This window comes from Topomyia yanbarensis, chromosome 1 (genome assembly GCF_030247195.1).
Source record: "Topomyia yanbarensis strain Yona2022 chromosome 1, ASM3024719v1, whole genome shotgun sequence".
In the NCBI taxonomy this organism is placed as follows: Eukaryota; Metazoa; Arthropoda; class Insecta; order Diptera; family Culicidae; genus Topomyia; species Topomyia yanbarensis.
This window is the reverse complement of record NC_080670.1, coordinates 48,185,200-48,203,463: the sequence shown is the minus strand read 5'-3', so window position 1 is coordinate 48,203,463 and position 18,264 is coordinate 48,185,200. Positions and strand designations below refer to the sequence as shown.

Below are 18,264 nucleotides of genomic sequence, written 5' to 3'. Positions count from 1 at the left end.
AAAACCAACAGAATCTTTGTTTAATTTCAATTAAATTTGAGTTGTTCTTTCCTTTGGTTAATACAAGATTTGTTTTTGTTTGTTCGGTAAAATTTTCATGATTTTGTTTCAAACGAAATATTTGTTGAAACTACTGAAAAGCCGACAAATGAATTTGTTGGTAATTTCAACCAACAGTATTGATTGAATCAAATCTGTGTCTTGTTTGTCACTATATCAAACGGGAAAATTGTTATTCAAAACCAAAATTTGTTTATTTTTGCTATTTTTTTATGCGTGTACTTAATAGTTAGTTCCTTGAGTAGAGTCACAGCCTGTTGGTACACAGCAAAAAAAATCTTGTGATATCACATCAAAATCGCTGCACATCGCTCTTTAGATAGAGTAGTGTGATATTACACGAGTGAGTGCTATGTGGAACGACGTAAACTAAATGATGCAATGAAAAGGATGTGTTGAAGAATGATGTATTGCACTCAATGCTATGGCGAACGGTGTGATAACAAACGACGTAATGTAGAATGATGTAATTGCAAATGGTGTAACGGCCTATGGTGTAATAACGAACGATGTAAAAGGGAACAATATATACTCAGGTGCACTATAAACGCAAAGTAAAATATTGCTCACAAAACACTTGATTAAATCGTCTGTAATTTTGTGAAATCTTATTATTTTTGGAAAAAAATTTTGCAGCTTAATCCTTCAATAGGTTGTCATTCGAGTTGTCATTATACGCGCCCTTGAAACCGTTTTTGGTTTATCCATACATGATCTAACCTATTAAATTTGGCACGCATAATAACAACATACTAATAAAGGACTCCACTTTTTTAGTCCAATCATATTAAGATTTGAAAAAGCTACAGATTATATCAAGCGTTTCTGGGGCCAATATTTTATCCGGCGGTAACTGTGCACCTGAGTAAGATAGAGTGAGTCGCTACAAAAGAGATGTGATATGAAAGCTTTGGTAGTCAGCTAAATTTTACATTAAAGCAAACTATATTTTAATAAATTTGGTATGTTCGAACCTATAACTTGTTAATAAATAAAACATTTGTGTTTGAAAGAAAAATTTAACTACTTTGGAGGCCATTTCACAAATTCCAAAGGAAAGGAAACAACCGATTCCGACTCAATCGGTTCCGGAATGGTTTGGCTGGGTGGAGGTGTAATAATGTCGGCCATTTTGAAAGTTCCATGTAAACCTGTAAATCCAGTCGAACTCGGCTACCAAACGAAATGACGATACTAGCACACCTGGTGATGATATATCAACTACATTCGAAAATGTCTTCGATTTTATACAACTTCAAAACTGGAGTTGGACGTCTGTTCTCTGTGATTATACGTCCATTCAATGGCGCGGTTGTGTGATTGATTTGCGCTCATGCGCTGAAGTCGACGTCTCATACTGAAAATAAAGGAAATGATATAAATTATTGTTGTTACTATTAACGATATGTCGGTCTGTCCGATGTCGATCAGATTTTCTGAGGTGAACTAGGTTTAATCGCGTCTTACTTCGCAATTGAAAATTTGAGTATATAAATATTCTTGTTGCTTTTCGTTTTTACATTTCTTACAAAAGAAATGTATAGGATTCGCTCAAACTTTGAAAACTTTCTCCGAGGCCCGGAGGGCCGAGTTTCATATACCAATCGACTTAGCTCGACAAAATGAGACAATGTCTGTATGTGTGTGTGTATGTATGTATGTACAAAATGTCATGTAATTATCTCAGCAATGGCTGAACCGATCTTAATGAAACTAGTTTCAAATGAAAGGCCTAACGTTGCCATTTGACACTATTATTTCTGATTTTCGATATGTTGTTTACTTTCTGAGATATGGATTTTGTCAACACACGGCAGGATTTTTGCAAATAACTTTTGAACAATGTAATATTGCTCACAAACTGCACATAAATAGAAAGCTTGTAAAAATACCTTTCCAACAAGCTATAGATTGCGCAAGCGGCGAAGATATTAAACATTTTGTATTTTTATTCCTCGCTTACCAATTTCCACTAACTAAAAATGAGATTGTTTCATACAGAGTATTGCTTTACTGGTGTTTTAGGGGCAAAACTAAACCGATTTTAAATATCGGGGTATGAAAACACATCTACGTGATTCAAGGAATTCTATGTTGAGAACATTTTGTGAATTACAACAGAGAACAGACATCCATGATCGAACAAAAATATTTAAAAAACGTGTGTAAACATTTGAATTAATATACGAAAAACACTAGCGCCGCCACACCAACCTATCCTAACTATCCGTCAAATCGATTCCGGAACCGGTTCGAAATTCTGGATGGATTCAGCATGGAATCTAGCTCAAAGAAAACAACCGATTCCGGTTCTATCGGTTGACGCATTTGAGCTGGAAGTCATGCTGGAATTCCGAATCGGCTCCGGACTAGTTTGACTGGGTAGAGGAATAACCGCTGTCAATTCTGTCGCACTCAGCCACAAAAAAACATGACGACAGTAGCGCACCTGGTTTAGATATCCAAACTTTCTTCGAAACCATTAGAGATTTTACACAAGTTGAATGCTGAAGATGGACGTCTGTTCTCTGTGGAATTACCTTTATAACAAGTTAACTATTTCTCAAAAATCAATATATAAGTTCACTTCAAAGACAAAATTATTTGTTGATAAAGAAACAGTGAGTTCTAGTATTTATCCCTTGGATTAGGCATTGCGTTCAATCATGAGGTAAATGTTGGATGGTATATCAATACACAGATCAAAAAGTAATTCACCTAGTCGTGAGATAAAAGATTTCTCATATAATTATACTCGTGGCGTCACCGAAAGCAACTGTATGTTTGAAGCCCAAAAATCTAGCGAAAATTTAGCTCTTTCCCAGTTAAGCTCAACCGGAAATGAACTGGAATTCTGGCTGGTTCCAGTTCGTATTCCGGCTCCAGTGACACAACCGATTCTAGTTAGAATCGGTTGTGTCACTGGAGTCCGTGTGCGAACTGAAACCAGCCAGAATTCCAGTTCATTTCCGGCTGCACTTTACTGGGTTTGCAAGATTTAGGTTATACTGGTTATGGCGCAAAAATTACTACTTACATTATTTATGATAAGAATGTAAGAAATCAATATATCATAATAATATACCTATAAAAATAATATCACTGCATTAACCATCATTTGCCATTCCTCACACGCCCCCCATCTCTCTCTCTCTCTCTCTCTCTCTCTCTCTCTCTCTGTTTCTCTTCTATCGCATCTATCTAGCTATTTCTGTATCCATTTCTAAGTTGCGTGATAAGATCTTCTGTCAATCTGAAATATTTGTTAACTGTAATTGCGAAGGTTTGAGAAAACAAAACTATTTTTTGTCTGCTACATCAACTCAATTTTAATTCAATTGTATTCAAAGCCTGTATCTACACTATAATTAGGGAAATTCATGGCTATATCAGAAAAATATTTGGCTTAACTGGATAATATGAAAGTTTGACGATGAAAATTTTCAAAAGAGACATTCCACGTGCGATATTTAAACTATTCGTATCTCTATTGAATTTTGAATGAAATATATGCTCAAAGACTGAAAGCAGAAGCCAGCAGGATTGGACTTGCCATCAACGTTTCGAAGACAAAATACATGAGAGGAAGAGGTTCTAGAGACGACAATGTGAACCTTCCACCCGAGTTCGGATTGACGGTGACGAAATCGAGATGGTCGACGAATTCATGTATTTGGGCTCACTGGTAACCGACGACAATGATAACAGCAGAGAAATTTAGAGACGGATCTTGGCGGGAAATCGTGCCTACTTTGGACTCCGGAGGACGCTCCGGTCGAACAAAATTCGCCGCCGCACGAAGTTGATTATCTACAAGACGCTGATTAGATCGGTGGTCCTCTACGGCCACGAGATCTGGACTATGCTCGTGGAGGATCAACGCGCTCTTGGAGTTTTCGAACGAAAGGTGTTGCGTACCATCTATGGTGGCGTGCAGATGGAAGATGAAACGTGGCGCAGGCGAATGAACCATGAGTTGTATCAGCTGCACATTCGTTGTATTGGTACGAACTTTCATGAAAATAACGGATCAAAGACCAAAAATATCCACAAATTAGATCCAGGAAAAGAAGTTTTCCAAAGTACCCACTCTCGATGGGGGATGCAACTACGATGTGTCTTCTAACTTATCGTCGTCCATATCTGGATATACTGAGTAGTTTGAACCATTTCTTTTTCACAGTATTGGTCTGTATAGGACTTATTTATTGACATATTGCCTGCACGAGAATTCCGAACGAAACAATATGAAAGCTATAAGGATTAATGGGAAGAGACTGCATTGCAATCAACTGAATGCACGGCTTTTATGCTATCGACATAGCCAGACATTTCACACTATTTACTTCAATGCAAATAAAAACTTTGAAATATCTACCTGTCTCATTCACGAATCGCATTCTCCCTGTCGTTCTCTGTTCAAGCGGCTTGAAAGCACATGTGACCTTGTCCCACTTTACTATATTCAATTGCGCGTTAAAATACTGGACCAGTAAATTCTATTCTGTACAAAAATCTTTTTTTCGGGAATATGCGACCAAAAACCAAAAACTTCGAATTCCAAAGCAAATTGAACGTTCCAGGTTCCTGATAACTAATTAAGGTCCAACAATAAAGTAGAAACACCAGATAATCTTAAAACGACGCCGTCAAGTAAAGAAGCATGAAAACAAAAAGAATAAAACCAAAAAAAAATGGAAGCCCTAGAAAGTCCATTGCATATTTATTAGACTTTTCTCAGAAGATGGGATTTTCAAAAACATTTCATAAATTTCTGATGCAATGGTTCTCCAATTCGTAGAATCCGGTATATTCATTTTCTTCATTCAAAAATGTTTTTAGCTTCAAATATATGACCATTTCTTTTTAATTAATTATTTCATTCAGCATCTTTTTATTCGTTTTGTTCATCTGCGTTCATTTTGCTTATTTTATTCGTTTCATTCTTTGGAATCACTCTGATCAGTTTATTCTTTTTGTGCATTTTACTCATATCATTCATTTAACTTATTTTATTCTTTGTTTTTTGTATGCATTTTATTCATTTTTTCTAGTTTATTCATTTTGTTCAGTTTCTTCATTTTAATAATCTGACTACTTTTTCAGTTTTAATCATTTCATCCCAATAATTTATTTGATTCAATTTATTTCTTTATATTAATTTATAACCTTTTACAATTGATTAATTTTTCATTTTAATCAATGAATTTTATTCTGCACATTTTTTTTTCTTTTTATTCATTTTATCACTTCAGTTCATTTTGTTTATTTGATTCGTTTGTTTTATGTATGCATTTCATTTATTTTTTACCTAATTCATTTTGTTCATCGATTCTTTTTATTCATTTGATCCATTTCATTGTATTCACTGGATGAATTAAATCAATTTGATTCATTTAATTCATTTGATTCATGTGATTCATGTGATTCATTTGATTCATTTGATTCATTTGAATCATTTCAATTATTTGATTCGTGTGATTCCTGATTCATTTGATTCATTTAGCTCATTTGTTTCATTTAGTTCATTTGTTTCATTTGATTCATTTGAATAATTTGATTCATTTGATTTATTTGATTCATTTGATTCATTTGATTCGTTTGATTCATTTGATTCATTTGATTCATTTGATTCATTTGATTCATTTGATTCATTTGGTTCATGTGATTCATTTGATTCATGTGATTCATTTGATTCGTGTGATTCATTTGATTCATTTGATTCATTTGATTCATTTGACTCATTTGATTCATTTGATTCATGTGATTCATTTGATTCATTTGATTCATTTGATTCATTTGATTCACATGATTCATTTGATTCATTTGAATCATTTGATACATTTGATTCATTTGATTCGTGTGATTTCTGATTCATTTGATTCATTTAGTTCATTTGTTTCATTTAGTTCATTTGTTTCATTTGATTCATTTGAATCATTTGATTCATTTGATTCGTTTGATTCATTTGATTCATTTGGTTCATGTGATTCATGTGATTCATTTGATTCATGTGATTCATTTGATTCATTTGATTCATTTGATTCATTTGACTCATTTGATTCATTTCATTCATTTGATTCGTTTGATTCATTTGATTCATTTAATTCGTTTGATTCATTTGATTCGTTTGATTCATTTGATTCATATCTTTAATTTTATGCATTTCATGTTCAGTCATTCGTTTTATTTCATTCAATTTGTTAGTATGAGTCAATTAATCTTAATCTTATAACTATTTCTAAATATAATCTTAATTTTTATTTAATAACCTAATCTAATTTGATTCGTGTATTTGATAATTTTGATTTACATTAATTTTTCTACTCATTTTATGAATTTAAAAACCTATTATTTCATTTTTTGCTTTACTTATTTATTTCGGTCGTTTTGTTGATTTCTATAATTTATTCAGCTTATTCGAGATTTTATTCGTGCAAGACTTGAAACTGTTTTCATCCCACCTCTTGTTGGGTGCCTACTTCTCGTGAGTTCTGCAAACTAATCCAATAGTGAAATGTGTAAGAAATGTCTCATCTCACTGATAGGTGGATTAAATCGGTTTTTAGTATATAAATTTGAAGACACTCGAGTAGGCAAATAAAAAATCGATTTTTTTTAAATTCTACAATGATGTAACCCATACCCATTTAATTAGTTTAATATTTAATTTTGCCATTCTGATACCACATGATTTTAAAATATTTTAATGATATAAAATATCTATTCGCCATTACTACGAAATAAACCCGTAGTAAATTTATATACAGTACTGCAACAGTCATACAGTACATGGAAAGTGAAGCAATGAATGGGAGCTTCAAGACCAGTACGCTTGGTGAGAAAACCGAAGCGGTTTACATCGGGCGGACTTAATTTGTTTAGTAGTTCATTAAGATAGGCACCTGCTGAAGACTGCTCTTCGCGAGGCAACAACAAGGTGAATGTTTCCCAGGAAACGTGATTCTGTAGTTCAGATTCAACTTAGTGATGACATTACTAATGTCTACCACGACTGCTACTAACGTGATAGGCATGTCGTCGCTGACACACTTGCAACAAATAATATTCATTTAACTTAATTAGTATAAGTTCTTGAATCTTTGTGTTAACATGGGGGGTGGAAAGGGAAGGGAGGGTGCTCAATGGGGGGTAAAATGCCCAACCGTATATTAAACTTTCCATTTATGACTAGGTTAGTAAAAATTGATTCGGTCATCAATGAAGAACCAATGTGACTTTGGTTCTGGTATATGCCTGGAACCCGGGACTTTCGGTGGAATCTTAGATTGGTTATCAGTAATCTAGACCTGTGAATCTAAGTAATTTGATGTCTATTTCAATCGATTTTAAGCCTCTGAGGTATAATGATTGTACCGGTTTATATGAGAAATGCCTAAGTGACCACAATAACCAACATGTAACTTCATAACCAAAAGTCAGAACTCAAAGAAATTGAATAGCAGATAATGGGAGTATTGAATCTATCATATAATATCAAGTTTGTAGGAATCGGTCAAGAATTCACTGTGAAATAGGTGTTATATTAGCTTAGGAACTTATCGAGTTACCAGGGGTTGTCAAAGCGATTTTGATCTGTCATTAGTGTTCTAGATCCGCGAAATGTTTCCTCCATTTTAATAAGAATTAATTAATTTGCAAAAGAACGTGTTGATTATTTTGCGCTAAGAGTGCGAGAAATGTTTTCGGAGAAATTGAAAAATTGGATTGTAAGTGATGGAACAAAGAGTGCTCAGACCTATACGTAAAGAAGGTCACCTCGTGTAAGACCTTGCAGGACGACGGTTTACTCGCTAGCTACCAATAGTACGCAACGTTAGAAACGCAAATAAAGAATTTGATGAAAGAAAAGATTATAACAACTAGAGGTCGCATGCCACTGTTAAAGTCAAAGTAATGGTATTCGATATGCTAGAGCGAGACCCCATGTTTCAGTCCGTGAATACATGGAGACAGTGGCGCTTTCCTCCCTCTAATAGTTATAATCTATTTTGATGAAGACCAGGAAACAATTACCTACGCTGGTTCGTTGGCGGATCAACGATAGAAACATCGATGAGCATTCTTTGGAGCAAAGCCCGATGCGAAACTGAAGCAATACTAATTAGTGTGTAATATTGAAACTGTTGGATATTCGAATTCGCCAAAAAGGTTTGTCCATTTTCCACCCGGCACAGAAAACTGACCGCGCCACGTACCCTCACGATAATGCGAGCGAAACACTATTTTCGATGGTGGTTTTCACTTGCTCTCGTATCATGTAACAATAAAATTTCAGGGCCCGACAGGAATAAATTCAATTTGGTGAAGAATCTGCCAGAATCTGTTAAAAGATACTCGTTGAATTCATTTACTAGGTTTCTTGGGGGTAACATTGTCCCTCACGATTAGAGACAACTAAATGACATCGTCATTCAAAAGCCAGGAAAACCAGGCTCCGATCACGATTAGTATCGATCGATTGCAATGTTCTCCTGAATCCGGAAGTTATTCGAGAAAACGACCTTCAAGATCAAACCTACAAAAGTACGTGAGTTAATGGCGAATCTATGTGCCAGTGCCAGTATTTCAAAAGGTTGGTCTTGATTATGTTGGACATATTCTCTTACAGCAAGTTGGACGAAAACAGCTGCTGTCAAAAGATAGTGTCTTCGTGTGTATGGTGACAAATAGTATAAAGGTCTAAAATCTATCGAACGATTCATTTGTCGCAGCATTACACAGTTTGTTATCACGATGAAGAATACCAGGGGACAAATTCTCTGACAATTATGGAAAATATGCGGACGGTAGATGTAAAGGGTGTCAAATGTTTAAAATTATGCAAATGATTTCACTTACCATGATAAAGTTTGGTCTGTTCTTCTTATCAAATTAAAGCTGTACTAATTTCCCGGCCTCTTCATGGTCATTCCGATAATCCAGCTGATCCTTCCTACTTCGGTTGATTTGATGATCGATCGTTCATTAACCTCCATACCACAGCCGAGCTATAAGTAGTCCAGTAAACAAACTGTCTTTTTGTAATACATGCAGCTATGCCGACAAAATTTTTCGATGATCTGGCCTCGGGAACACCTTATGGAATTGCGCACTTCCTAATCTTGAAGACTTGGAGGGGATGAGCAAACTTTTCCTGCTAAAGACGGACTAGCACGAGTAGAGAATCTGTATACCAAAATTATCACACATCACACGCAGGAAAAGTCTTTGATGAACGAGATGTGGCAGGCGGCGAAGAGTTGTCATTCATACACTGAAAATAATTTTGTACTGTTTAATATAGCGTTAGTGCGTGTGATATCACAGTAAAGTTGATGTAAACAGTGATGTGCGTATTTATGAATATAATATTACACCAAATCGTGTGATAATACAAATATGTTAATGAACAATATCACACTCTGAACAGGGATATTCTTCCAGGAGATTAATATTACACAATTTTCAATGCAACAATTTCGTACATCATTTTCATTGCAATACAATATCGATCCGAAAGCAATATTCAGTGGAAATGACGTAAAAACCTAGTCACATAGTTTCTATGTGATACTAGGTGATTGGTGTATAATTGTATCTAAAACAGCACAATATTGTATTTGATTTACCATTACGTCTAAATTCCATGCGCATCGGTGAACATCGCATCGACCATCATTACAATTCTTTTTGCTGTGTAGATCACTTGTAATGCATTTTTAAAAATCAGCGAAATTAGGTGCATTTCTATCCATCAAAATACACTGCAAAAACTTAACACGTTAACATCATTCATATTGAATTATTTCAATCCACAAACACATGCAAAGCACACGGTTGGCACTTCAGACACTTTATACACAGACTTGCGAAGTGTCAAAAAGTGCAGCCAAACGAGCATGATAGTATTGATAGGGGAAGTACAAGAGGAAGCCCATGCAAAGCTTATGGGAGCTTCCGTGATGCCAGTTTACATTCATGGTTGCTAGTTTTACTGTTTTTCTCTCCGATAGTCTGTTATATAAAGTGTCTGTAGTTGCCACTTGAATATCCATTCGAGTGTGGGAAATATAGTTTTCAAATGAAATTTATGCGAACATGGTGTGAAAAGCACATCAACATCATTAGAAATACCATTGACTGAAACTTCCAAATGAATTGCACGTGAATATCACTTTATTTTACTTACAGATTTCAGGCAGAAGAATCGGCGAAATCAATTTTCGCCAAACATATGATAACGGCTTAAAAGCCAACTGTCAAAATTCTCTTTGAAAGGAAATTCCGGACAAACCGTTACTCGCCAATCACAGATATTGGTAGTAAACAAAAGAGAAAAGTTTTCTCTTTCATTAACTGCTATGAACTATGTTTAGCCAGCAGTGATGTCCCTATCCTCTGTGCAATAAAGAGAAACTGAAATTACTCCCCACACTCTGGCAAGCAAAACGAGAGCTCTTCTCTTTCGTTCATATACACCACCGTATTTGATATGTGTAAGCGCATGTTGATGGCAGAGGTAAATTTTCATACACCCAACACTGGAACGATCTAGAGTGTGGAGAAGAGCTCTTGAAATTCTCTGTGGCGCACTCAAATAAATTCGCCACCGCGCACGCCACAGAGTCGCTGTGGTGTATTCACTGGCGTGTGATCTTTGGATTGTTTTCGTATTATACAAGCGGCATTGCGGGTGAGATTGATTTAATTTGTACAGGTTGTTGCGTTGTGTTGTGTGAATGGTGGTGGCTTATTTCAAGCTTATATGATTTTCTACTGAAGATATCATAGTTGCTTGGCAAAGCTTACGAGTTTATAGAGTGTTGTTATACTACCGTGGGAAACCTGATGTATTCGAGCCTAGGGGCAAACAAAGAAAGCCTTTTACGTATCAATGTATCGGCTGGTATAAACAAAGTTTTATAATGATCTGTAGTATCAGATTAATCGTATAACAGATGTAAGACGGGATTTGTACATCCACATTAGGACCGGCCTATTTTTTGTTCGACTGAATAACTCAATGGTAAGTTAACTTATTTTGATTGCTAATTTGGCGACGCCAAAAAGTAAAGTGATCCATTACAAGTAATGTCCTGGTATTACACACGTTTTCGATTATTATCATACGCAGGCATTGTAATTCTCTCTCACTCACGTGAGAAGAGGCTTATCCGATGTCCAACTTTTCCGAGTCCACATAAAACAAGATAAATTTCACGAGAATGCACATTGTTATTTTTTTCTCTGTAGCGCGTTATTAACAATAATGACGTGCCAATTTAGAAGCGCTTCTATTTGACCGGTACAGTGCTTTCAAGGGGTTACAGCACTGTAGATTTTTTAAAACATTTAATTTTTATTTATTGGTTGAATTTTGTTTACTGGTGCTTTAGGATGCTGAAAATGATATTCCAAAAAATGAATCGCGAAAACAATAAATAAATATTCAAATTTTTCGCTACGCCTCTTATATATACCTCGAGTATACTGAAAACGTTAACCGTGTTTTTCTCGAAATATTTTTTTTAATCTGGCCGGAAATGTAACTCGAACAAATGATTTTTGATCAGCCTAAAATTTTTACAGCATGTTCAAGATTACTCAAGATTACTCCAGCGATGTACGTGGGATTTAATTTTTTCATTGCATAATTTTTAATAAGCAATTTTGTGTCGATTTTTAACACATTTTCAGCGTTTTTCGACTAAAAAATGTGCCATTTCGCGAAAAATCAAGACATAGAAAAAATCTTACGTACGCTGCTTGCTGTCGTTCTAAGAAGTTTAAATTTTCGTGCTCTATAGTGGTGTAACCCCTCAATAATTAGTTCTGGAATCTTTTGACGGCATTTTTCTTCTGTGCCGTCATTTAAATAAATTAGCTGATTTTCTCTCGAATTTCCATGCGATGGAATAATAAGAGAGAGAATTAAAATTAAAACCTAACATGTTCGGGTACGAGTTTAGTAAAGAAGTTCAAAATGGCAAATCCACCGTCTTTCTCTGATAGAATTTTGCATGAACTGGGAAATTGGCAGGTTCCAAATGAAACTGAACCGTCTCTATCCGATCATAAATATATATTTTTCGAGCATTTTGATGTCACCTTCAATGTGGTGACATATCGTAATCCTAAATCTACAAACTGGGACCTCTTTTTGGAAAACTTGGCGACTAAATTTCATGGATATTTTCCAACAATTAGTCAATTAGACGACTTAGATGACGTCGTGGATACGACAAACTCATTCATATTAGCATCCTACGAAGAAGCTTGTCCACTTCGTACTGTTAAATCGACTAGGGGAACCCCTTGGTGGAGGGCTGAGCTTGATAGAATGAAGAAAGTTATGAGAAGAGCTTGGAACCGGCGTCAGCGTGATGACTCCAGGGCTTTCAGGTCAGCTCGTAGTGCATATAAGAAATGTCTTAGATCTGCAGAACGGGCTGGCTGGCAAAGCCTATGCACTAATGTCTCTAGTCTGAACGAGGCTAGCAGGTTAAATAAAATTCTCTCCAAATCGAATGATTTTCAGATGAACTCCTTGAAAACCAGAGATGGTGTTTATGTGACGGACGAAAAAGATGTTCTTAATTGTCTCTTCGACACCCACTTTCCAGGTTGTATCGATCCGGAGTTGATCAATGTTCACAGATCTCATTCTGGTGATTCGGACTCGTGGGCGTTAGCACGCACATTGGTTTCCACTGAATCGGTCAAGTGGGCAGTTGACAGCTTTGCTCCATACAAATCACCCGGAAAAGATGGAATACTTCCCGTGCTACTGCAAAAGGGATTTGATATTCTTAAACTTGTCTTGAAAAAGATTTTGCTTTCCAGTCTTGCTACCGGGTATATCCCGAAAGCATGGCGAGAAATAACTGTTAGATTTATTCCCAAAGGGGGGCGCTCAAGCTATGAAGAAGCCAAGAGTTTTAGGCCTATCAGCTTAAGTTCTTTTCTTCTGAAAGCTTTGGAACGGATAATCGATCATCACATCAGGAACGTTAGTTTAGTTGAATATCCACTGCACAAAATGCAACATGCATATCAGTGTGGGAAATCCACGATCACTCTGCTTCACGATGTTGTTTACAACATTGAGAAAGCCTTCTCGCTCAAGCAATCTAGCTTGGGTGTATTCCTAGATATTGAGGGTGCTTTTGACAATGTGTCCTTCCAGTCTATTCTGGAAGCGACGCGCGGTCATGGGATACCTGCATGCATCTCGGGTTGGATAAACGCAATGCTTAGTAACCGCATACTTTGCTCGTCACTGCGACAGGCTGAGATACGGAAGTTGAGTATTTGCGGTTGTCCTCAGGGCGGCGTTCTGTCACCTTTGTTATGGAACTTAGTAGCTGACGGCTTGTTGAAGAAACTCAATGAGCTTGGATTTCCAACCTACGGGTTTGCTGACGATTACCAAATACTAATTACTGGATTTTGCATCGGAACAATCTTTGACTTGATGCAACAGGCATTAAGAGCTGTCGAACAGTGGTGTCGACAAGTTAAACTATCAGTTAACCCAAGCAAAACTTCAATGGTTCTTTTCACGAAGAAGCGAATAACAACCGGGGTTCGTCCCTTGCAGTTCTTTGATTCTGAGCTGCTGTGTGCAGATCATGTCAAATACGTTGGAGTCATATTGGATTCCAAACTGAATTGGTCTGCTCACATTGAGTTCAGAGTCAAGAAAGCGTGCATGGCCTTCGGGCAATGCAGACGAACTTTTGGAAAGACCTGGGGTCTCAAACCTAAATACATCTATTGGATTTACACGACAATTGTACGTCCAATACTGTCATACGGATGCCTTGTGTGGTGGCAGAGGGGAGAGGTGGTGACAGTCCAGTCAAAGCTAAACCATCTGCAAAGAATGGCGCTCATGGCGTTGACTGGTGCTTTCACCACGACTCCGACTGCTGCTCTTGAGGCACTTCTAAATATCAAACCATTACACATACACTTAAAACAAGAAGCACTATCATGTGCATACAGACTGCAGGTTACTGGGCTTTGGAACAGTAATCATGTTGATCTTGCTACCAGTCATACACGATTGTGGTCACAAATGGTTACATGGGGTGAAGATATTCTTGCTCCCAGCGATATTACACTCACTTGTAGTTTTCCTTACAGGACATTCCATGTTAAGATTCCCTCTCGAGAGGAGTGGTTGTCTGGCTTTATGGAAAGACAACAACAAACGCAAGTGGTTTGTTACACTGACGGTTCTCTGATGGAGGGACGTGCTGGTCAGGAATCAGGAATCAGAAAGTATTGGCTTAATGGCACGTTCCCCATGTTGTTCGGAGATTTGTACCTTGCCTCATAATACTTATGGTTTCATCATATTCCTGTGGGAAAGGATGGGGAAGGATAAGGGAAATCAGTGAATAAGGTCGAGGAATGGGAATATGACGCCACGCACATGTAAAAACAGAAAAGATGTCAGTTTTCCAAACAGAGAAAGAAATCTTTCTGAAAGAGACTGCTACCGTGATACGCATAACAGTCCGCAACATAGGAAAACCATAGTTACGCGCACCACGACAGACATGCTCTACCACAATTGGGTTGAAATCAGATTTAGAGTACATTCATTTACGATGATGACGAAGACTGATTATCAGTCAAATCAGTCCCATAAAGATAGGAAATCCCACCGAAAATGGGACAATTATGCAAATATGGGCAGTATAGGTGGATTCACACACACATACACACACATCTCACACTATTTGGAGCAGTTAAACTGAAGCTGGAAGATCTATATTAAGAGAAAAATTATTTTCAAATCCAAACAATGTAGTCATTCAAAATATTTATTTCAATCATATGTTCGTTCAAAGAAATATTACAGTGGTAATCTGCCGTGATACGTATAACAGTCCCACCTGCATAGGAAACCCATTGCAAATGGGACTGTTATGCAGATCACGGCAGTAATGTGCAGTGAAACTTAGTTTCTTTCGAAAATTTTCACGAAAATTTGCGACAAAGCATAGAATATGCGATTATTTTGATCAGATATCTGGGAAATTGAAGCTTCATCCAGTCCTATGATGATTTGCTGTTTGCCGTTTTCTGGAGGCAATACTTTTATTACCTTCCAATACTTGACGTTCAAATTTTTGTTCAACCTTGCGATCAAGCCAAGAACGCTTGCTTGTGGATTCTTCCCTAATCGAGGTACGACTGGAAGCGATATCAAGGCGCGACGAAGTGGAGGCACAGGTTTAAACGACATAACCTCAAAAAGGGGTAAACTACCCTCGTTTAATAGATTTGTTAACGACTTATTTAGCCAATTGTAGCTATGTTCATTCTTTGCAGCGAACCACGCAAGTCCTTGTGAGAACCCGGAACTGGTAAAAAGCGGTTGTTGCTCATCAAGCGGCACTACTTGCTGCAGAGTTGCAAGCTTTTGAGAAAGCTTGTTGAAGAAATCAGCATCAACATCACAATTGGGTCTCTTTATCGATATCTTCAATGCGTTTAGCATTTGAAAGCGCGCTCTTTTGTCTTCATTGAAGATGGGAGAGGCATGTGCCCGCTTCGATGATCCTTGTTCTAAAGATGAAGGAGTCTGCGTCCCTTTTTCTTCTTGAACAATGGCCAGAAGCTCATCTTCATTGTCCATAATCACAGGTGGGACAGGATAACCTCTAAATATCGAAAAATCACTCGTGGCACACAAACCTCGCCTTTCGTTTACAACAGACTAACCACGAATGAAATTATCGTTTCCAATACTTGCTATCTTCACCATTCCTCTGTATAATGCTGATGTGATACAACACAACGATGACAACGTCTCACTACAAGCACAGAAATCTGCACCTATCCTAGGACACATACAGAAACGACGCACCAGATTTAAAGCATCACGCACCCAAGCGCCAAGATCAAGCGATACCGATAACATGGATGTCGCACTCAAAACATCTCTCGGCCAGAGTGGTTACTGACTGACAGAGATAGAGAGAGCACTCACTCCACGACACAATACAAATACCGAAAGATTTGCATGCATACTAGAGTAGTTTCTAAATAAATAGGTTGATAAATTAAGCCGTTCAAGAGTAGTGCTACCTATGAGTTCCAGACAGGGAGAAAGTGTTATAGTTTGTATCCATATAACTTGCACGATCAAACGTTGCCGATGTGTACCCTTCTTTAACTATGACCACAGATAAGGCAACAGGACACACGCCACAGAGAAACATTCACTATGGATTTTGTTCCTGCTATTCACACGCTGTTGCCGTGGCCGCGTTAGAATAGCTAGACGAAAATCCACAGTGAACCCTCCCTGTGGCATGTGTCCCGTTGCATCCTCTGCAGACAGTTTAGACCTCCAACGCACAGTGCACCCTAAAAACAACACGATGGAAGGAAACCTCAGAATGAACGGTGTAAGCACGATCATCCATATTCTTCTCGCAATGCATCTTTAAAAATGAGAGACAGGGCAGCACGTTTAAATTACGATCAAGTAGCTGCCGCCAGGGATATCACAAACCAGGGATCACAATACAGAAGAACAACATGTCTGATTGTATTTGAGGGTTATACACTAATGTAGATCGATATTGTATGCGTGTACTTATCTGAATAATTCACTGGACCATGGCGATCTCCGAAATGCAGAACGATATCGATGGTTTATAACTTGTTTAATTCCGATCAATGTGACAATTAACACTGCACTGATGAAAAGTCGCTAGACCTCACGATATGAGAAAAGTTAGAGAAAAAGAATCACTAATTCACTAGGGAAACCCGAAAATAACCGGAGCACATTATTCGTGCTTGATATACACTAATACCAATTCTACTGATACTTTTATAATTTGTAAAACTTATAATCTTAAGTTTATGTATCAGAGGATGTTTATGACCTCACCGAATAAAAATCTTGTTGTGTAAACGTAGCGATACAAAAAAAATATTTCGTTCTAATTCTAATATAAATTTTTTGAAAATCTACACATGTACTGCATTACAACGATAGCATTAGTTAGATTAATAATATAGTGCAATAAAAGCAGAATGTTGAAAGTTGTTCTACGTGGCTTTTGAACTGCCCTTGAATTTTAATTGCTAATATGGGAAATCGTTCAACGTATCTTTGGTATGTGTGCAAAGAACTAGAATATTTGAGTGAAAATTCTGCTAAAAAATCGATGAAAAGTTCCATGGGCGATGTCAATATATTAAACGAAAGCATTTAATCCCAAAAATGAAAAAAAAAATGTTAAGACTGTTTATTAACCAATTTATGTATGTGAAACTTCTTGTACCATTACCACTACCATGTATCATTAATGTAGCCATTGCAAATTACGGCTTCTATGGGACATGCAACTATAGATACATTAGCTCAACTATATGTGCAAGGGAGCTCAAAATTCAATGCATTTTCTTTCAACTGTTTTTTGTGCAAATTTCCAAGCTTGCAATTGGAACTTTTCATTGTTCCTAGCAGTGTTGGGAAAATCATTATCAATAAAAGTTCATTCCAGGCTCATTCGCGAATCAATCTTTCCCAGAACATTTCCAAACAAAAATCTGTGAAACCAAACATCGCATCCGAATGTATAGTTCTTGAGACAAATATTCAATGATTCTTAGCATCGAAGTTCGCACACGAACTTCTGCCTCAGTGAAACTATTGAAAGAATGTTCGCCCAAAGCAACATCGAAAAAGAGACATTCGGAAGCGAAAAACGCTTTTAGTGATGCTTTGCACATCACATTGAAAATATGATTGTATATGAAACTTTCATACTCGGTCATACAAACACCGGGTTGTTAAGAACCGGCCACCATACCAGAATTTGCTTTTTTCCACATATATATATATATATATATATATATATATATATATATATATATATATATATATATATATATATATATATATATATATATATATATATATATATATATATATATATATATATATATATATATATATATATATATATATATATATATATATATATATATATATATATATATATATATATATATATATATATATATATATATATATATATATATATATATATATATATATATATATATATATATATATATATATATATATATATATATATATATATATATATATATATATATATATATATATATATATATATATATATATATATTCACAACATACCA

General features: G+C 36.4%; 1 protein-coding gene and 1 long non-coding RNA gene across 3 annotated transcripts in view; one reads left to right on the top strand and one right to left on the bottom strand.

The window, feature by feature from the left end:
* LOC131677543 (cytoplasmic polyadenylation element-binding protein 3) overlaps positions 1-18,264 on the top strand; it is a 1,053,225-nt gene that overhangs the window by 208,949 nt on the left and 826,012 nt on the right. The gene's annotated exons all lie outside the window — the stretch shown is intronic.
* Positions 1,029-9,753, bottom strand: LOC131677551 (uncharacterized). The gene is made up of 3 exons (XR_009303388.1): positions 9,693-9,753; positions 8,923-9,337; positions 1,029-1,417 (listed from the first exon to the last, which is right to left on the bottom strand). It is a non-coding gene; the product is annotated as an uncharacterized LOC131677551 (long non-coding RNA).